Consider the following 22,605-nt stretch of genomic DNA (forward strand, 5'->3'; position numbering starts at 1 on the left):
TACCATGTAGCCCAGGCTGGCCTGGGGCTTTCAATTCTTCTGCCTCCAGCTCTGGAGTGCTGGGATTACAGGTTTGTGTCACCATGCCTGGCTCTGTCTAGTCACGGTTCATTCTATGTGGCCCCAAGTGTGTACAGAGCTGGGGTCTGCTCTTCTCCCTCTTCTGTGTGCCCTTGAAAACCTCAGAAGCCTGGCACAGGCACTTAAAATTCACTCCTCAAGCAGAAGACAGGATTTCTTGGTTGCCCAGCAACATCAATTCTGTCTTCCCCCTACTTCCCCCCGTGTCATCACCTGGTTGTCTAGAATCCATCCCACCCCAGCTACCGGGGTGAGTTTGATTTGGTCTGCTCCTGACAGCTCTTGGCACCTGTCCTGGGGAAGCCAGTGCAGATGGAATGAAAGAACCTATATTCCAAGGCCGTGGAAGCTCTTATCTACCACTGGGTAGGAAGCATGTGACCCTGTCTTGTGACTCCAAGGTGAGTCAGCCTAACGCAGGGCCCAGCAGAGGAGAGACAAAGGGCCTGCATCCCTGGTGCCAAGGTCATGAGGCCACTGGGTCCCCTTGTCTGGCTACATCTGCATGGCCAGCCACATGAGCAGTGTCCTTCTTACTCCTCAAGCTGGTTTGAGTTGGGCCTTTGTGCTTTGCAGCCAAGAGTATGTCCAGGTGAATCACTGCATTGCTGACAAACATCCCTGGGATCACGACCCTGGTGTCCACTCAGTCTGTGGCAGGACTAGGTCCTCTCTGGAACCTCTCTGCACCAAGCCTAAGTCCTCCTCACTTGTCTTTGTCCTGTGGGGAAATGACTGCCTTTTGCAAGAATGATTTATGGCCCTTTAGCAGGCTGTGATGAGCACAGCCTGATGACAGCCACATGAGTCTTTCCAAGGAGCAAAAGCACCAACTGATCTAGCTTGTCCTCTTGGACAATCTTATTTATTGCATTTCAAAGCACCGGTTCCACCTCATCTTTCAAATACATCTCAGATCGCTTCTGTGTGCAAGAAGCAAAAAAAGAGGCTGGGAGTTGAGGGAGGGAGCCTGGGATGGGATCCTAGCCGGGAGGAAGGAGGCGCGTGTGGGGGCGGGTAGGGATACAGGGTGCTGCAGACAGACCTGTGCTCGGGCCTTACGCTATGAGTGGAGGAGTAACACTAAGAACCAGGAGTTCTCATCTGCCTATCCCTGGAGCCCAGGGCCAGGACCTGGAAAAACAGATGCAGGAGAGGTTTCTAGTGGGACTTGCATTGTACAATTAGGGAGTAGACACCCAGCTGTGTGGGCTCAGAGCTCACAGCACTCAGAGCGTGTGCCAGACCCCTCTTATGGGCCTTCTTGGATTCTCCCCCATCTCAGGGACCTTTGGCCACGGCTCTTCTCACTATGCCAACTCTGCATGGACCAGCTTTGTGGGGGGCGGGGAACCACACAGTGCTGTACCCCTTTTGCCTCCTGCCCTGGGGCTTTTCTGTGGCTGCTGAGATGAGAGACACAGGGACCTTGTCTACCCCAAAGCAACCCATAAATGCAGAGTTAAAATCCACAGGGGACGTCAGCAACAATAACAAAACAATCAGACTCAAAACCAGGTAAAGGACTTGAATAGACATTTCTCCCAAGAAGAAAGACAATAGCTCCTAAGCCCATGAAAAGATGATGGGCATCCCTAATAACTAGAGAAATGCAAATCAGAGCTGCAGTAGGCACCACCCCCACCCACAGGGATGGTTACCATCAAAAACCCAGAAAATCACTAGTGTTGTTGAGGATGTCAAGAAACTAGAAATACAGCCTGACTAGTCCCTAAAAAATTAAAACTAGAATTACCATATGATCCAGCAGCTGCATTTCTTGCTCTGTACCTAAGAGAATTGGTAGTGGGGTCTTTGAGAGCTGTTTGGATGCCTTTGCTCATAGCTGCATTCTTTACAACAGCTAAAATGTGGAAGCAAGGCACATCCACCAAAGGATGAATGGATAAGAAAACGTGGTATGTATATGTTGAAATACTATTCAGTCTTCAAAAAGGAAATTCTGATGTGCTATAAAGTAGATGAACCTAAAAGATGTTATGCTAACTGAAAGAAGCGTGTCATAAAAAGGCAAGTATTATCTGCTTCCACCTCTGTGAGATGCTCTGAGTTGTCAAAATGAGAGACAGAAAACAGAAGGGTAGTTGCTAGGTGCTGGGGTTGGGGTGGGGAGTTCATTTGATGGGTACAGAGTTTCAGTTTTCACTAGGAAGAGCACTGTGGAGATGGGGGATGAGGCCGTGTGCATGACTTTAAGGTTGTATTTAATATCTCATCACTGCACACTTAAGCAGGGTTAAGATGGTAAATTTTATGTTATGTGTTTTACTACAATTTAAAAAGTGAAGAAGCCAGGCACTGGTGGCTCATGCCTGTAATCCTAGCTACTTAGGAAGCTGAAATTTGGAAAGACAGAGGTTTGAGGCCAGCCTGGGCAAACAGTTCTCAAGATCCCATGTCCAAAATAACCAGAGCAAAAACGGAGGTTTGGCTCAAGCAGTAGAGTGCCTATTTTGCAAGTGTGAAGCCCTGAGTTCAAACCCCAGTCCCACCAAAAAAAAAGTGCTGGAAAAGAAAAGGTAGACCCCAATAGTTCCTTAGAGGGAAGCTGACCCCAGTCAGCAGGAAGCCAGGCACTGGACTCCATCCACCTTCTTCTCATCTTCTTTCCTACAGAGTCTTTAGCAGCTTTTTGGATGGAAGACAACACCTGGAGACTCAGCCATCACCCTGGATGCCAAGTGGTGATGACACAGCCCTGTGCCCGTGCCCTGCACCCTCCCCCCGCCCACTCCAGGCCCCAGCCCCTCCCCCGCTCCTGCTTCACAAGAAGCCTCCCAGCAGCCTCAGGCTGCTCCATCTCTGCTTCCACTAAGTGGGTAAGACAGTTGGCAGGGGGGCTGGGGAGGTGACCCGAACCTCCATCTAAAAAGTATTTCTGGAGCCTTACTTCAGGCCAGGTCCTCTGTGAGTGTTAGAAACGCAGGCAAGAACCTGGCAGATGTGATCCCCGATGGGGTGCATGTCAAGAAAGCAGAATTAATTACATAGCTAGTGATCTGTAAACAAGCTCTCAATCTTACCAGAGACGCTAGACAACCCTTTAGTGACACGTTTACTTTTCCACCTGTTTCTGAATCTAGGGTTTCATGTGGAACATCCCGCTTAAAGTAACATTGCAGCTCCCTGAAGTGCAGCTGGGAAGCAGACATGGTAGGAAAGGGCACTGCTTGCTCCTTGTACTTGACCTTGAAGGGAGAAGGCAGGGAGGATGGGGCTGGGCATAGAGATGCCAAGCTTGGGCCTCTGCTGCTGAAGGGGTCTGGAGCACAGCTCAGCATCCTGAGAGGGAATGCTGGATCAAGAGAGAGGGGCCTGCTGTGTTCTGTCACTCTGGGCTCCAGCTCTGTTGATTGTGTACATTCATGACAATGAGTCTGGGTTTTAAATTCAGCCTGCTGCTCAGGTATTCAAGCTCTAAATGAGGCAGCTTGGTCGGAGTACGGGCTCACCCAGTTTCTTGCTGTGTGGTGTTGGGTCTGAGCATTTAACCTCTCTGGGCTCAGTTTGTTCATCTGGAAGAGGCGATGCTGACAACAGGATTAGATAAGATGACCCACACAGAGCTCTTGCAAACCTCCACGAGTGTCAGCAAGAGTTGTTTGGCCCTGGGGTTGTCACTGTCACTATGCAAAGTGGGACTCATGCACTGGGGCCAGCCGATGGAGTGGTTTTGCTCATTCGTGTAGAAATGAGGTATGGGTGTTAGCACAGAACTCAGTAAGACTGGGTTCCTTTCCCATGGGTGGTCTGTGAAGCTCTGGCCAGTGCCAAGCATTCTCACAGCAGTGCTGCTGCAGTGGGCACATTTATGGCAGGGTCCCCTGGTGTCCTGCCTCTCAGTGTCCACACCCTTGAGCGATATCCTCAAGTGTGGGCTGGACCTTACATCTCATGAACAGAATATGCAAATGTGAGGAGCGCTCACTTCTGAGATCAGATCACCCAGAATTAGATCCCACCTGTTCCCTCGTCTGAAACAATATGCCCTGTTGACAGCCGCCGTGTGGAGGGGAAGAACCGTGCACAGCTGTGAGGACCTGAGCCCCACCAACAGCCTCCTGAGTGAGCTCTGAAGGACAGCCTTCCCCACTGGAGCCCCAAGATGACCACAGCTGGTGAGAAACCCTGGGCCAGAGGACTAGCTAAGCCATTGCCGACTTCTGATCCCCAGGAACTGAGGTAACATGAGATTTTTGTTACACAGCAACAGATAACTGATACAGCTGTGCATGGAATTATGCAAGAAGGTGTAAAAAGTCTAGGCTCCACTACGTACTCACTAAACTTTAGAAGTCTGACATCCATGCTTGAAAGAATGTCAGACATCTAGAATGTTCATTGCTGGTGGAGGGAAAATGGTGACCCATTTTGGAAATTTTATCAGAGCTAAATATGTATCTACCCTATCACCAGGCAATTCCACTCTTTGGTATTACTCCAAGAGAAAGGACACATAAATCCACAAGACATACACATGACTACTGATGGCAAATTAGGTCACACTAGCCCAAAACCGAGAGCAGCCCAAGCGTCCATCTGCAGAAGAATGGATAAGTCACTTGTGCATATTCTTACAATGGAATGGTCCTCAACCACAAGAAGGAATGAATGTCAGGGAAGAGTCACAACTTGCTGAAGGACAGAGGCAGCTGCATAAAAAAAATACACAGTGCAAGCCAGGCATGGTGGTTCACATCTTTAATCCTAGCTACTTGGGAGGCTGAGGTTAGGAGGATTGTGGTTTGAGGCCAGCCCCAGGCAAATAATTCTTGAGACCCCATCTTCAAAATAACCACAGCAGAATGGACTGGAGGTGTGGCCCAAGTGGTACTAGAGTTCGAATTCAGGGCTCACTAGGTAGGTATTTTACCACAAGTCACACTTCCAGCCTTTTCGGCTTTAATTATTTTTTCAGATACAGTTATGCATTCTTGCCTGGGGCTTATCTGGGACCAAGATGCCTCCTGCATTGCTGGGATCACAGGTGCCACCACGGCCAGCATTTTGTTAAGATGGGGTCTCTATATAACTTTTGCCCTAGGCTGGCATTGAACCATGATCCTCCCCATCTCTGCCTCCCAAGTAACTTGGATTACAGGTAAGAGCCACCTCCCCTGGCCCTCATATGACTTGTATTTGATTCCACATGATTGCCTAGTATTAAAGTATTTTAAATTACCACTGGAAAGGAAACAGTTCCCCTTGCTTGTTTTGTGACCGCACATTTCCCCTGACACTGGGTGGTACCACACTCTCTTTACTCCCTGTCAAGCACACACACCCACATCATTTTGCACACACAGACACTCACAGTCTCAAACACACACTCATACACTCTCCCCTAAGTCTGGACTGCAGGCTCGAGGTCCCTCTGGTCAGGCTAGGTGAAGCTGAGAGACAATCGCATGTCTCCAGGAAAGACCCTCCTGGAGGCCAACTCAGAGAATGAGAATAGCCTCGCTATCCTTGGAAAAGTTTGGAAGTTTACTGAAGCTTGCCTTCCAGCCATGTAAAGTTTTCCTAGAGAGAATTTGGGAGAACAAAGACTTGATCCCAAACCAATCCAGGGGCTGGATGGAGACAATCCAAATTCTCCCAAATTGTGAATCACATTGTGTTAGAAAGCCAAGTGCTCTGTACCAAATAACCCCAAGCCTCAGTGGCTGACTGAGATCAAGGCTGACTTCCCACTGTCTGACAGGATCACTGTTTCTTCTTCAAAGTCAGGGCCCCAGCCCGTTCCGTTCTGTGATTCCATCCCCCAGTGCCCTGCACTGCTCTCATGAGCTCACTGACTCTTCAAAATAACCTCCCAGGAAAATCTATGACCATCCAACTTTTTGGATGAGGCCACTGAGACCACTGAGAAGTTCAGTGACTTGCCCAAAGTCACAGTCACCAGGGAGTAGTAGGGCTGCCATCTAAACCCAGGCAGATGCTCCAAGTTCTATACTGGGCTGCTGGGCCACACTGCCTTCCCATCACTTCTCTACATCCTGTGGGGAGTGGATTATGAGAAGCCTATGAGAACTTGACATAAGCACAGTTGTGCTCAATGATCTACAGGCTGAGTTTGGCATGGCCCCAGCTGCAGAAGAGAGCAAAATGCAGCACAGCTGCTTTTCCTAAGTTGTTTACATTCAGACGTAGAGGTAGGATCTCAGGTTTCTCTTGTTACAATGTCATGCTCCTCCCCAAGAACTGCTGCTCCACTTCCTTGTTTTCCAGTGGATATAAAAGACTCCCTGAAGAGGAGTGAGGTTTTCTGATGGGGATTTTGATTGGCTGCCACTGACACTGCTGCTGTCTGTGAGTCTCCACCAGAGCAGCTTTCTGCACCGAGAACTTTATACACAGGCTTTAGAAAAGCTAAGCTAAAGAAAAGGTAAAGAGAACATGTGGCAGTGCAAGTCTGAGGGCCGAGACTTTAAGAGAGATTAACGAAAACATGGGACAGAGCAAGTCTAAGGAAAGAGACTAAAGAACAGAAAAGAAGCTAGGTTTTAAAGAATTGTAAAGGAGTAAGGCCTTAAAGAATAGAGAAGAAAAGAAGCAGAGTAAAGAGAAGTAAAAAAGCAACAAGGCTGTTGTGCGTCTCCACCCAAGCACCCAATGCACCTGGCCCCAATTTTATGTATGTTTGTCTATGTTGTGTCCTTTCTGCATCTCCTGTCACCCTCACTTAGGTTCAGTAGTAATGGAGCGAGAGAAAGCTCACTCCAATGTCCCTTGACCAGTCAGTCATCCATGCTTTTGTTGCTCTTTAGACTGATATTTGGGCCACTGACCCCCACCTGCCTACTGTGCTCCTGCACACCCTTCCATTGGGGGTACAGAACCATCACAGCTGGTCCCCACACTCTGTTATCATCACTCACATGGGCACATACACTTCACATTCCCAAGCCATTGTTTCTAGGGGCGACCAGGGAATCTGTATGTGTAAGGAGCTACCCATGGTGGTCCCAATACCTCACTGGGGCCTGCCCTGGCCTAGGGGAGGCTCCTGATGTCCAGAGGATAGATGTAGAAAAAAATGCCCTCTTTGTGGGGAGTGAGATGCTCCCAGGCACAGCCTCATCTCTCAGTTGGCTCCCACAGATGTTTACTCGTGTGTCAGAGCCCCACCTCCTCAGGAACTGCCACACCAGCTTCCTGAGCTGCCTGGCTGCTCCTGAGCAAATCCACAGCGTGGATCTTCTGGGGGAAGCAGAGTTTGTTTTCTGGTCCAGGCACCTAGAAGCGTTTCCATGGAGACCCCACTGCCACACCACCTCCTCTTCTGTGAAATCCAAGCCTGTGCCCCAGATCCCCTTCCCTAGGGACTTGCGTCTTCCCACTCTCTTCTTCCTCTGTGGTTCTGTCTAGATCAAAAAAGGCTGGTTTGTGGTTGATACAGCACTCTACGTACCCCCCACTCCCATGCTGGCACCTAATGTGACATACTAGGAAACTTGGTGCTGCCAGCTTGGACAACGAGCCTCTCCCACCTCAGCAAGAGTGAGACGCCACTGGAGTAACGGCCAGCCCCAGGGCAAACCCGTCCTCTGTCATTAGTCAGTCATCCAGCCATTTCTTTAACATCTATTATATCTCTAGGTGCTGGTCAGCTGTAGGAATGCCACCATCCTGTCATTGTCCTCAGTGGGTGGACATTTCCAGTGGGCAGAGAGCAAGAAACCAGGCAGTGTGGGGTAGGAGTAAGTACTGGTAAGACTAGGGCAAGTGGTAAGGGACTAGGTGGGAATGGAAGTTAGTCCACAAAGAATTTGAGTGTCATGAAAGGCTTCTGAAGATAAAATTAAAGAAAACCAATCATATATCATGTCTAGCACTGACTATGGATCGGATACAGACCTGCACATCTTACCAGCAGGGCATCATTTAAACCTCACAGCCCATGAGGAAAGCAATTATTGTAGTCCCTACTTTACAAAAGAGGAAACTGAGGCAAGAGGGCTTAAGTCTGGAGTCATATAGTTAAGAAGATGCTGAGCTGGGATTTGGACTCAGGCAAGGGACCATGGAGCCTGCAGACTTTAGAGCCTTGTCACATGCTTCTGTGTTGGACAAGACCCAGGACCCAAAGATGCACGGCCTGCTATCTTCCTAAGGTTGGGAATAGGTGTAAGGAGAAGTCAGTTGAGGACCCACCTCCGCCCTCCTAGCCTGGCCATTCTCTCATTCATCATGCAATATTAAAGCCACCATCTTTGACAGCGCGATGGCGGATGCTGGTCCCTGTCCTCACACACTGTCTGCATGTGTGTGGTGGGGGGAGGGGAGGGGACAGGGGAGGGGATTATTTGATAAGAGCTGCTATGATGACCAGCAAAAATCAATGTAGGAGTAAACCATGAATTGCCTGGGGAGGGGGAGGGCAGGAGGAGCATGGTGGAGGAGACACAGATGTCCAGAAGCTGCACAAAGAACCTGACTTTGGGTTCCATAGGGCCAGCTGCAGTGGAGAAACTGAAGTGATTCTGGGTCAAGGCAGTGGCCCAAAACTTCGAGGTGTGTTCAGAGAGCCGTGAGTCCGCAGGTGGAATGAAGCTGAACCCAAGGAGAAGAGGAGAGCCAAGTGTTGTGAGAACCCCAATATTTGGGAAAGAAACAAAATTTTGAACAATCTAAAAAGGCAGGTGCCAGTGGCTCACACCTGCAATCTTAGCTACTTGGGAGGCTGAGATGGGGAGGATCAAGGTTGAAGGATTATGGTTGTGTGTGTGTGTGTGTGCACGCGCGCACACGCTCCTCCTGCCCTCCCCCTCCCCAGGCAATTCATGGTTTACACCCACATTGATTTTTGCTGGTCATCATAGCAGCTCTTATCAAATAATCCCCTCCCCTCCCCTCACCACACACATGCAGACAGTGTGTGAGGACAGGGACCACATCCGCCATCGTGCTGTCAAAGATGGTGCCTTTAATATTGCATGATGAACGAGAGAATGGCCAGACTAGGAGGGCGGAGGTGGGACCTCAACTGGCTTCTCCAAAATTACCAGAGCAAAATGGACTCAAGTAGAGTGCCAGCTTTGTGAACTTGAAGCACTGAGTTCAAACCCCAGTGCCACCAAACACACACAATTTAAAAAAGAAAAAAAACAACAACACAAACTCCATGGGATTTTAAGCCACTAAAGGGCAAGATCCTACCCAGAGATTTTCTTCTCGTAGGTGGTGCTGCACTGACTTGAGCTGTCACATCACAATGGCCAGAAAGCAATATGGCAGCCATTTCCCTAACACTTCCTGTGTATAGGGCACTCTGGGACAAACTTCATTGTATTTAAGCTTCCCCCAACCCTATATGTAAGTGCCTCATAGTTTTCCTATTCTATAATCCTAATATTAATAAATAAAGATGAAAATAGCATAATGACTTTCTCTATGGGGAAGGAAATCAGTGGTAAGAGACTAAAGCTTGTCCCAGGCCACACAACTGATCCACGCCCATGCTGGACTTTGAGTCAAAAAGTCCACCCCAAAGCCAGTGCTGCCGACCCTACAGTGCACTGCCCAGTTCCCGGCGACCCTCTCTGGATACCGCCCACAAGTTGAAAATGGAGAAGTCCAAATCATGGCTTCTGATTTTCCAACAGGTGTCAGCTAATCAGATCCATGGCCCCACAACCATCTTTGCCTCAGCATTATCTCCGGTTTTAATGAACTGCCTGGATGTTTGGATGTCAGCTCTGTTATGTCCTTGGTTTTGATTCTGGGTCTGACAGTCTTTTTACAGAGTGGTGATGTGTTCTCTTTGCCCAACTTTAATTTCCAACATCTCCACGTGGCTCCTCCCCCTCCCACTGTGTTGCTTTCCAAGGGACTCAAGCCCGTCTGTTAAACCAAGTCAGAGTGTGTGTGTGTGTGTGAGAGAGAGAGAGTGTGAGTGTGTGTGCATGTGTGAGAGAGTGTGCAAGTGTGTGATTGTGAGCGTGTGTGGTTGAAGAAAGCTCAGCACTGCCTCGTCAACAGCTTCTGTAAGACAGGGACTTTCATGCTTAATGTCGGTCTCTATAATCTGACCAAGAGTGCTCCTTTTAAAGTGTTAGACATTTTTGTCTCCGTTTTTCATGCTGCGTTTTCTACAAATATTATACCAATATTCAAGGCTGATAATTTTGGTTATATGTCAGCTTCCTTGACATTGAATTTAGCATTTTCCTCCAGAGTGGTGAGAGGAGTTTTTGATTCAATGGTCCTTAGATGGTTGATGAAACCGTGTACTTAAGCATAATTTTCAAGCCTGTTACTGTGCCAATTTATTAAAATGAAAGGGAAAGTACTGGAATTTGGTTGTTTTTACCCATTTAAAAATTCGTTGAAATGCCTTCAAGGTTATCCATATTAAAGACACCTCTTTTACAGATTTGCATCCTCAGAAGCTCTTCTTGGTTGGAGAGAAAGGGGTTGCATTCTGCAGAAACTTGAAACCTGTAAACTGTCCATCAGAGGTGACACAGGGTGGAAAAAGCACAGAGAACCACAACTCAAAGACATCGTCCTCCAGCGTGCAGACGGGTAGAAAGCACACAGTATCCATCCTGAGCTGTAGACAATGGCCCCTTGTAGTATGACTTCCAAATAGCACAGGGAGCATTTCCCTGGATTTTCCTCATATTTTGATGTTAAGCAACATTCTCTACTTTGGCTTGCTACCTGATCCAACAGAAATCAACACACACCAGCCTCTGTACCAAGAAAGATCCATGAGTCCACCCTTTTCAGGAAGTGTACCCCCCCAATGGGGAGACAAGGTAGCCCAAGAGTGGGCAAGGTGAAGCAATTGTGCCACAACATCCCACCTTGTGCTCATGGCAGACCTGGCTAATCCTGCTGAGTGCAGACATGGTGGCATACTCAACTCGGGACTCCAGGAAGCCACCAGCAATGGAGAAGACGAAAGCCACTTGCTATTTCTTATGCATACTTAGAAACAGATAAATCAGCATAGAAGCAGCCTGTTTGTATGTGGTGCTAGGGATCGAACCCAGGGTCTCCGATATCCTAGGTAAGTATTGTAGCACTGAGCTGTGTCCCCAGCACCCCAAAAGCAGTATCGAAAGGTCAAGTGTGCTACCAAAGGCCTAAGGAGCTCCTCACGTCATTGTGATCAGAGAAGGTGTCCTGGAGGAGTGGTTTCTGCCAGTGCTTGAGGAGGACTAGTGGCGGGAGAGCCAGCGGGGTCTCACATCCAGGGTGGCAGCAGCCTGGGTATGGAGAGGAGCATGCCGGGGGCGTGGAGCGTCAGTTGAAGAGGAAGGTGGGGTTGGAAAGGCATGGTGAGGCCAAGCCATAAGGACCTGGAATGCCAAGCAAAAGGCTGAGAATTCTGTTTTCTAGATAGTGAGAGTCTTTTAGAGTTTTCAATCAATCAAGTTTTCAGTTACTCAAACTATCAGGTGCACACAGGAAGAACTGAAATGGAGGAAACCCGAGGTGAGAGTAACCCGAAGACATGGTGGGAGAGGTCCAGGTGCTAGGAAGCCAGGGACCAGGCCAGGGAGTGACTGCGTCCAGACAAGGTGGAGAAAAAGGAGGGAGCAGTGTGTGAGGCTCCTCCAAAGAACATGTGATGGTGGGGAACCGGGGCAAGGGGAAGGGCGATGTCTATACAGAGGAAAAAACACCTCTATTACCACTCTTTGGGTCTCCTTTTCCAGAGATCAGAATCCTTGGGTGTCACGGGATGGCTACAGACAGGCAGCATTTGGGCAACAGATCGGTTCCTAGTCAACAAGGAGACTTAAGGGATGCCATTAGAGACCACTTCTAACATTCTTCTCCCAGGTGCTACCTTGGCAGGTTCAAAGTTGTCAATAACATCTGGTGCAATTATTCCTCCCTTGAAACAAGATGCAAACGCAGAGGACCTCTGTTCTGCGTCCCATGGCCAATATTCAAGAAGCCTGCAAAATGTGGCTGCAAAATACACTTGACCACCGGAGGTCAGGAATATCAGCACTCTTAGCTTCAAGTTACTATCAACAAGGACATTTTCCTCAACTTAACTGCAAGCTCCTCGAAACAAGGCTATCACCCCCGAACTTCCTGCTCGCCTGCGTTGGGGTGGCGAGCAGGTAGTAAAACCTGCAAGATGTGCACCGCACACTGCCAGATGTGAGATCAAAAGAGTGTGAGTAGTTTCTAAAGGACGGTGGTGTTGTTACTGGCCATCCTGATCCTCGCCAGTTTCTCTAGCACACTGTCTAGGACGGGCAGACTCCCTCTCTTCTCAGTGTTTGAGGTCGATGGTGATCACTAACACTGACTGAGACCCTGTCAGACCAGGTTTTGAAGAACACAAGGCTCATCCCCACTGGGCTTGAAGGGAGCTTCATAAAGCAGGTGTTTACACAGGCATGGAGGGATAAGGAAACCTGCAGGAATTGGGAGGGGGGTGTATCTTGGGGCCAGGAGGAGCTGGGTTTGTTGACATCCCTAGGTCTGAAGGCAGGGTGGCCAATAAAGACAGCCACTTTGGCAGGAACTGAGCCCTTTAGTTGAGGGTTGCAACCCTCCACCTGGCAGAGATGGGGTAGTGGGGTAATGTACGACTGTCCAAAGACAGTGTTCCTGGATCAAGGCCACTGCTGGGCCAACTTCACCTGATGACAGAGGGCAGGGAAGTCTGCCAAGGCCAGTGACAGGAGGGGACCTTCTGACAGGAGGGGTCTTCTGGGGCAAAGGCATGGAGGGGCAGAAAAGGGAGGGCAGCTCGGGGCAAGGGTGGGGAAGTGGCAGGCAGGTGTCCACGTCTGGGACAGAATGCTAAGGGCCTCCACGCCCTTGGCTCCTTATTTCTCTGTGGAGGAAGTAAGTCAGTGGGAGTTGAGAAATCCCAAAAAAATAGGCTGGAGAGGGGAATTTGGGAAACAACCGTATTGACGTGCAGAACACAGAGCCTATTTGAGGTTGGCCATGGTGACATCATGGTGGACACCTTTGCCCTGCTGAGCGACTCCATGCTTGGAGTACTATCTGACTTACTCCACGACAATGCAGTGATGACGGCACAGCTAACAGGTAGCCAGACCGAGGCATAGAAAGGTGATCACAGGGAGGAAAAGGTAGATCCAAACTCACAGGCCCTCCACTCCTCTAACGCATGAAGTCATCACGCTGCCATAGTTATTTGATGGCAATTTAGTTATTCATACTATTTATTAGCCCAATTAGCATTTCATTTACTGTTGCAATTAATACAGCCCCCCAAGGTGGCCTGTCAGAGCCCCAGAGTTGGGTTTCTTTCCAGACATACCAGTCACAGCCGGAGCCTCACTTCAGTGCTCCTGAGGAGGCCGTGGTCCTAATGGGCCTTTCCCAGGGCAATCTGTGGAGCTGTGAATGCTGCCTGGGTCCCCAGCAGTGGTCTCAATCCACTTTTCCAGACTCTAAGCCACCAATATAGCCAGGCACCCAGTGGCTGGCTGCAATCGCCCCTGCTGGATGCCACCAAGGGTTTCTGGGACTCCAGATCTCAGTGCTCCCTCTTCAGAAGAAGTCTGGAAATTTCCTAAGGCAAAGAGTAATTCCAGAAACATGCACGGAGCATGGACTGTGAGCTTCCGGACTATGGACTACTCTGCACATAGCGTGCTCCTCCCAATATTACCTAAGTCCGTCACGTGTTCACCCCAACCTGCCCCAGCCTTTGGCCCCACCTCCTCCGCAGTGAACTTGAGGATGGTCTGCCACATTTGACCCTGTGGTATCATGCTCTCAGGGCACCCACAGAGCATCACACCCTCCAGCCATCCCCTCCCCTCATCCAGCCAGCTGGCCATGCCCCTCTGTCACTAAAACCACCTTGCTTTCTTCACCTCCCAGCTTTCCCAGTTCAATCCCGTGATCCCTCATTTCAACATCTTTTTGGAGTCTAAAGGCACTCTCATGCCCCATCCTTACCCTGGTACCACTTGGCTGAAGTGTTGATGCCTGCATCCCGCTGGAGTCACTCAACAGGGCAGAGGGATCCATGCTGATGTCACCATGGCCTTCCTCAAATAGACTCTGTGTCCTGCACGGTAATCCTATTGTTTTCCCAAACTCTCCTCCCCAGCCCACGTTTTGGAATTTCTCTACTTGGGCAGACTTTCTCCATAGATAAAAAGGAGCCAGGAGTGTGGAGGTGTCTTAGCATCCCTGCTCCCAGACACGGACAACTGCCAGCCCCCTGAAAGGAGCTATGCACACCTGCCTCTCCCTCCCTCCCGGCACCCACAGGAGCTACAACTTCACTCTTTTTAATCTCTCTCTCCCTCCATCCTGAGCATTCCTCTTTCTCTATCCACTGGTTCCTTCCCATCAGTCTTGAAATGTGCTCAAATTCCTTTGACTCTTTGTCTTCTGCTTACTCCTGCACTAACCCTCCCCATCCCTTTGTAGTCAAACTTCTGAAGAAAATCACCTGTGCCCGCTGCCATCCTTATGGCTTACTTGTCATCCACTCCAAAACCCATTCCCAGATGGCCATGTCAACCCACAGAAGGTCACTTCTGGTCTCCAAGGTCACCGATGACTTTGTCTTCCTAGCTATCAGTCTCATCTTCCTTGACTTTTCAGCTGCAGTCTTTCAAGTTCATGATTCTCTTCCCTGTAGGAAGCTTTTTTCTTCAGTCACTGTTGTTTTTGATATTATATTCCCTCTCTCTTCTCTTACCACCCCTGCTTGTAGCTGCATAGACTCACTACACGGTCATTAAATGTTGGTCCCCTAAGACTTCTTCTCCCACTGTCTGCCTGCTCACTGCTCTCTTCCCAGGTGGTCTCGGCCATGCTCCTGGCTATGGATGCTACCATCTGCAGAAGACCCCCCCAAGGCCCACCTCCACCCTAGACCTGGTCTTGCAAGTTCAGAGCCACAGGCCCAATTGTGTCTTCATGGAGACGGCCTGCACAAAAGTGGACACATGGCCTCTTCTTCTCTGAGGGTTCCTGTCTCACTAAATACCACCCTCATCCAGTGGATAAGTAAAACCTCAGTGGTCATCTCTAGCCTCTCTCCCTTGCCAAAGGACCCATAGGCAAAGCCAATCTGTTCTCTACACATCTCTCCAAGTCCCTGTCACCACCTAGGCTGGCCACCCTTGTCTCTCCCACAGCTTTTTCCAGGTCTTTCTGTCCAATCTGTTTTCCACACAACAGCCAGATCTCCACAACCCAAATCCAACCAGATCATACCTTACTTGTGACCATTCAGCAGTTCCCACTGCTCCTATGAGGGAGACCCCAGTACTTACAGTGGCCCTGCCCTAACCCACCTCTAGCTTACCACTCCCTCCTGTGCTCTCACTTTGGCCTTCGGTCCCTCCTAAATAATATATTTTTCTTTCCACAGGGCCTTTGCACATGCCCTCTTTCTAGAATATTCCAAATATTCTAGACAAACATCCTCTGCCACAGAGGTGTGCAGGATAATCCATTTGGGGTATGAGAAGAAAATAGCAACTTAATTTTACAATTTATTTTTACCTTGTTTTAAAAGCTCTAGATGGTGTGTGCTTTGTTACTTACATGATATATTAGTGCAGTTGTAAATATATAGTAGGTAGATGTACACATGCATTTTCATCTTTGCAGTGCTGGGGATGGAGCCTAGCGCTTCTTACATGCTAGGCAAGTGCCCTACCACTGAGCCACACCCCCCTCCCTAAGCATTAAATATACCAAAGGGTTTTAACAATCAGCAGAGCTCTGTGGCCACTTCCTGGGGAGGTCCAAGGTTCGCTCGCCACACCCACCACAGTCTTGAACTCACGTTTACGTGTGACTGTGGGGTGAACCTCTCTCCCCCTGGAATCTGAACTGCACAATGTTGGAGTGTTGGTGCCTTGTCCCTGCAGTGTCTGCAGTGCTTAGTCAGTGCCTTGAACACAGTAGGTGGTCAAGAAATATCTATCGCATGAATGCATACCCTAGAAGTGAAATACACCCTTCCCACACTGACAGAGCATTTCGTCTCTCACATCTGGAAGACTTTTAATGCATTCTCTCCTCCTACGTGATGGACACACAGACAAGTTGTCGTTTGGATAAATAAGAAACCAATTCAGAGAAACCCAAAATGTACTTGGAATGGTAGCCAGGCACTGAGGCTTCTGGGTGCTTTCTTTATTGCTCTCCCATTTTGGCTTCAACGTTGCCTTAGAGAACCTTGTTGCTAGCCTTGTTAATTGACAAGGAAAGTGAGACTCAGCACAGCCAAGGACATTTAGCTAGAAAATAGTGGAGTCTGAATTCAAATCTGGATTTTAAAGACTCATTTACTTCCTATCATAGCTCAGCATCTCGATCACAAAAAAGGTGTCTTCATTCTACAAGTCAGTTTCCTTTTGTGAGTAGCATATTAGTCCACTTTCCATTACTAAAAGAAAGTACCTGAGACTGGATAATGTATAAAGCATAGAGACTTATTTAGCTTTCAGTTTGGGAGGCCGAAAATCCAAGCAGCATGGCTCTGGCCTGGTGAGAGTCCCCACGGCAGATGGAGTTGCAGTGGGGAGCTGTACATGGCAAGACAGGAAGCCAGACAATGATTTAGGGGGTCAGGCTTGCTCCTCTATAATGATTCTCTCATGCGAACTAACCTGGGATTCCATGAGAACTACCTTAATCCCTTCTTGGGGCAGTGAACCCTTGGGGTTCACACCTAAGCCATGCCTAAACCATAGCAGCAGCCTTAGTGACTGAAACCTGGCACCAATGCCAGTGTGTATCCAAAGCCAAGGGGAGAGGTGGCACCAATAACCATCATCCCTAATCCCCCCTTATTCCTTTTCATCCCATATCTCTATGCGTTTTTGTACTGCTGGTGCCCCACAAAGGGTGACAGTTGTGAGGCTTGTCCATTTGTGCTGATAGGGTCACACTCATTAGATGACACATATTTGCACAACTGTGAGGACAAAGCCCTGCAAATCAGGTTGATATTTCCCCTGAAGGCAACATTACCACCTTCCTTGCCTTGCTCTCCGAGAGCCACGCCTTCCTTCTAGGTGAGGCCACTGCTGGAAACAGAAGTGTATTTGACAACCCTGGGCAACTTGCCATGAGAAAGGAGGAGGCTGCAGAAGACACCAAGAGCTAGGGGAAGGAGGACAGTCAACCTTGCAGCTGTCCCCCTCAGCCCTTCTCACTGCCCCACCAAACTGCTGTCCCCAAACTGTACCTTCCTCTTCAAATGCCATCCCTTCCAGAACACTCTTCTTAATTCTATTGGAAAAGCAAAGTCTTTGCTTCTCCTATCTCAATACATCTACACCTCCCTAAAGGCAACTCAGCAGCAAGGCCAAACTATGGCCTATGCTTTTCCAGCAAAATGTGGGCTCCATGGGTGTCTCATTGACTTTGCAAATGATTCTCTCCAAAGGTGATCAGGTGGGCGGAAGGAAACCAGTAAGGAGCGAAGCTGCCCACTCTCCGTGCTTCTCTAGAAGCGGAGCTCCTCCAGCAAGCCCAGCCCTTCAGCCTCCCTGCACCTGCGACTCTCACTGCTGCGAGCAGAGGTGGCGCCCCATGATCCCTTCTCCTCATTCACCAGCCCATCCAGTCCCTGTTCATTCAGTCATTCAATCATTCAGTCCTCCTCCTCGCTTCTCTCTAGCTGCTAAGCCTGGCTCAGGTTCCAAGAAGGAAAAATATACCTAGGATTTAATGAGAGGAAGCGAGGGTGGAGGAAGTCAATGAAACGCATGACAGTGCCCTTGGGTCTGTGCCAGATGGACTCAGACTCAATTTCACAGAATTCCCACAGGCGTTTCTGCCTTTTCTCTCGTTTATACTCATACACGCCAGTGCTCCTGCTTCCTGACTTTAACATGCTCCTGGAAGTGCTGGGTGGTAAGGTTCAGAAGGCAGCCAGCACTCCACTGTGCTAAAGGGAAAATCACAGGGCGTTCCAAGCCCACCCCAAGCCCCAATCGGCTTCCTAAGGTACTGCTGAGTACCCTGCAATGCTGTGTCAGAAGTGCCCAGGGATAGGCGTGATAGCTCATGCCTATCATCCTAGCTACTTGGGACGCTGAGATTGGGAGTATGGAGGCTCGAGGCCAGCCCGGGCAAGTGGTTCTCAAGACTCCATGTTCAAGATAACCAGACAAGCATTCAATATAGACAGCCAGTGATTGTTAAAAACTTGTCAGTGACTAATGACTATTTTTTGAAATAAGAGTGTAAACTCAATGGCAAAAAACTAAACAAGCTTATTTCAAAATGGACAAAAGATTTGAAAAGACATTTCTTAAAAGAAGCCCTAGGAATGTCCAATGGTGGGTGAGCAAACGTTCAATATTGATGATCGTCAGAGAAATGCAAATCAAAACCACTCAGAGCGAGCTTCTCACTCCAGGCAGAATGGCTGTTTTTAAAAAGACAAAAGTAACAAGTGCTGATGAGGATGTGGAGATGTAGGAATGTAAGTCGTAGCCATTACTTCATGCGGTTCCTCAAAAAGTAAACAATCAAGCTACCATGTGCTCCGGCCACCCCATCTCCCGGCACATCTGCAGGAGAGAAATCAGCACGGTAAAGAGAGCTCTGCCTCCCTCCCATGGGGACTCTGCATGTACACGATGGCCAAGACATGGGGACAACCTCCCTGCCCAACAGTGGCTGATGAAAATGAGGACTAAACGCACAACAGAACCCCGTTAGACATGAAGTCAATGAAGCCCTGTTGTTAGTGGCCACACGGATGGATCTGGAGGTCGTTATGTTAGGAGAAAAAAGGTAGACACAGACAAGTATCACATGAGCTCACTCATCAATGGACTCTAGAAAATTTCACAGAAGCAGGGAGCAGACAAGCGGTGACAGAGGCTGGGGTGGGAAAGGAGGACGGGAAGAAGTGCTCAATGGGCACAAGTTACAGTTGGACAGGAGGAGTAAGTTCTGAGCACCATTGCACAGTAGGGCGACTGGCTAACACAATGTATTTGCATACTACAGAAATAGAAGAGATTTTATTTGTATTTATTTATTTTTGAGATAAGGTCTCACTAGGCAGCCCAGGGTGGCTCAAATTCATGACCTCCTGCTTCAGCCTCCGAAGTGCTGAAATAGACATGCACAACCACGCCTGGCCTAGAAGACTGCTTTATGCTCTCACCACAAAAAAATAAGTGTATGAGGTGGTAGATATGTTAAATTGTGCTTATTTGATCATTCCACGACTGCTGTGTGTATCAAAACATCATATTGTACTGTAGCAGGGAAGAGGGCCAGAAAAGAAGCAAGCAAGTCTGTGTTCTGATAATGTAGCAGTGGGGAGGAGATGGCATAGCAGGAAGATAAAACTTAAAAAATCTGAACATGAAGAAGGTCACATAGCACTGGGGGCAAAATAGCCAATAGAGCTGCATACAACCATATGTGGGTTAAACCTGGTTTCTTGCTTCTGTAACCTGCTTGCAGAGGTATATAAGGTGAGGCCCCTTTGAATCAACTGAGCCACTGCTGGCCCGCTAATAAATATTGCTTCCTGAAAAGCCTTGGTGTCCCTATTCCCTGCTGAAATATCCTGCAACAGTAGGATTTATGGGTGCAATAGTACCCATAAATACAACTATCGTGTGTTAATTACAACAGAAAAAAATCCCACCTCATACAGAGACTACCATATATGATTATTATTATTATTATTATTTATTATTATTAGCAATTATTTAGTTACTATGTAAGTTTTTACATCCTACGTTATTTTTTGTTTGCACACTAATTACTTGCTAAGCATTTCAGTAAATACTTCTTAAATATCTCAGGAATGTCAATCAGAATAGATGAATAAGAATAAAATTTTACATGAGAGTTTGAATTTTTCATTATTAAAAGCTTATAAAATACCACAACAAGGTACACTTCATATCCACTAGGATGTTCATAACCAGAAGAAGGAAAATAATAACTGATGGTGAGAAGTGGAGGGAACTAAACCCTCCTATGGAAGGAAAGTGGTGCAACCTCGTGGAAGGCAGTCTGCCCATCCCTCCAAGAGGTAACTGGAGTGCCCGTGTGACCTGGGAATTCCACCCCTAGGCAAAAGAAATGAAAACAGGAACTCAAACAACCATAATACAGAAATGTGCATAGCAGCAGGACTCACAATAGCCAAGATAGTATCTGTCCAAATGTCCCTGACCCATGAAAGGGCAAAGGACATGAGGTGTGTATTCAATGGGAAGTTTTTCAACCATAAGAACAAGGCATGCCAGTACCTGCTGTGATGGGGATGAACCTACGTGTAAGAAGCCACACACCAGAGATCACATATGCATGACTCTACTAATATGAAATGCCTAGAACAAGGCAGAACCATACAGACAGAAAACAGGTTGGTGGTGTTCAGGGCCTGGGGGAGGAGGGAGAAGTAGATGCTTTATGGGTACAGGGTTTTCTTCTGGGGTGAGAAAAATGTGCTAGAGCTTGGTGGAGGTACCGGTGAAAAACAATGGAAAGTACTAAATGGCTCTGATTCATTTAAAATGGTGATTGCATGTCAATTTCACCTCAGTACAAAAAAGCTTGGAAGGTAACTGTAACTTTTGTACCATGGGCACAGTGGCTCAGGGGCCCTCACAGAGGTGTCAAAAAATATCTGATGCTTTTGTGAGTGAACTTGCCTAGCCAGGCTCTCCCTCCCTCCCTCCCTCCTAACCTTATCGTACTGGGCTCCTTCTTGGTTTCCACTCTTCCTGCCACACTGGCCCTTCTTCTGTTAACTCTGGGCTCCCCCAAGGTTCCTAGAACGGGGCAGTATGTCATGGGAGAGGGGTCAGCTACTGCTGTATTCCCACGCCCCGGGCGCTGTACCAGGCACACAGTATATACTCAGTAAACACAATCAAAGGAGGAAGGGGAGATGGGACAGAGGGAGGGGAACGAAAGGAAGGGAGGAATACACCCCTTTTGAGCTCTGTGAACACCTTACTTCTTTACTATGGGGTCCTTTATACGCAAGGGTGTGTTGACTCATGAATTCCTTAGTTGTTAAACTTGTCTTTCTCCATCCTCAAAGCAGGGTTTCCAACGTTTGCTAGCAAGATATACTCTGGAGGTGCAAAAGTAGGGTAAAGTGTGGGTAAGGTAACTTCTGGTTACTGGGAGATTGGGATCAAATCAGCATGGCTAGGAAAGGGCTCCTGTCCACGTGCTCCAATTGCTCCTGTTGGTTGAAACAGACTTGGGGATAGTCAGTCTGTCTTCATCTTTGTTCCTTTCATCTTCTGGGTCCGATGCCCCTCATCCTGCTGGTCTCTTCTCTTTCTTTTCCCTTTGCCTTAACCTCCCCCCCCCTCAACCCCTGTCTGATTTCTCCTCTGGATGTTTTCTCCATTGTGGCTGATGGCCTCTCAATTCCTCTTCCCGCATCCCACGTGGCTGACTGTAACCTGGCCACACTCTGAACACCTGAGAAGGATGCAGCAATGTTTTCTGCAGGGGTTAGCAAAAGGGGCTTTTAACCATCAGTTCCATGAACAGAAGAGCCACATACCCGAGCTATCTATGTGTGGTACTAAGAGGAGAAACTGGGGAAGGAAAGGGGATATGATGGATCAGGACCTGCCCCAGGGAAGGGACCAGTGGGTACAGAGAGGTCCACTTGGAGTTTTTCACCTAGTGCTTCCAGATTATTTCTCCCTGAAATAATCTATGCTAATTTCTTGTTTGAAAATTCATACAATGAAATAATCTATGCTAATTTCTTGTTTGAAAATTCATACAATCTTTTCCCATTGCTAAGCAACCAGCCCAAACATGTTTACCGTGTAAAATCTCTCTGGGGGGCCCTGGGCTTCTCCCATTGCCTGGAGTGTGATGGAAGTCAGAGGAGCCAGAGTACGAAGAGGCACTGAAGCGATCCTAGCCTTAGGAGAGGTATGTGACACTGACCTGCAAAGTTGCAGATTCATAGACACTTGTGCATATATCTGGGGAAACAGAGAGGCTCTAAGAAAATTTTGGCTGTTTTTTCCTGCAAAGTTTCAGCTGAGTGATCAAATGTGGCTCTGGAATCACACTTATGGAGTCCCAGCTCTGCTGTAAGTTACTTCAGCCCTCTGTGGTTCACTTTTCTCATTGTAAAGTGGAAAAAATAAATTTGTGTATATTACAGGGCTATTGTGAGAATTAAAGTTAATATGGGTAAAGTGCTTAGAACAGCAACTGGCACATATAAAAGAACTCAAATCAATGTTAGCTGTATACTACCAGTGTTATTTATTACTCTACGGAAATGGATCTTTTGTTGTTGTTTATAAGAATGAGGAATCTATTAGTCAAGAGCTCAGATAATAGTACGCTGAGAAATGAATCCTTAAAAGGCTGTCAATCAGGCTGGGTGCAGCTCAGCAGCAGAGCCTGTACTTAGCATATGGAAGGCTCTAGGTTCAATCCCCAGCACCACACACCCACCACTGCCAAAGACAAACAATAAAGAAGGAAGGGAGGGAGGGAGGGAGGGCAGAGTCAGATGTGGTGGTGCATGCCTGTAATCCC

General features: G+C 48.1%; 1 protein-coding gene across 2 annotated transcripts in view; it reads right to left on the minus strand.

The window, feature by feature from the left end:
- The window catches only part of Syt13 (synaptotagmin 13), a 44,459-nt gene that overhangs the window by 16,449 nt on the left and 5,405 nt on the right, over nucleotides 1–22,605 (minus strand). The window contains exon 1 of one of the 2 annotated variants that reach the window (XM_074044670.1): nucleotides 13,373–13,640. The exons of the other annotated variant lie outside the window; for it this stretch is intronic. The gene's annotated coding sequence lies outside the window, so the exon portion shown is untranslated. Of the gene's footprint in view, nucleotides 1–13,372; nucleotides 13,641–22,605 lie in introns of those variants that run through there. 2 annotated transcript variants of the gene reach the window in all.

This window comes from Castor canadensis, chromosome 1 (assembly GCF_047511655.1).
Source record: "Castor canadensis chromosome 1, mCasCan1.hap1v2, whole genome shotgun sequence".
Classification (NCBI taxonomy): domain Eukaryota; kingdom Metazoa; phylum Chordata; class Mammalia; order Rodentia; family Castoridae; genus Castor; species Castor canadensis.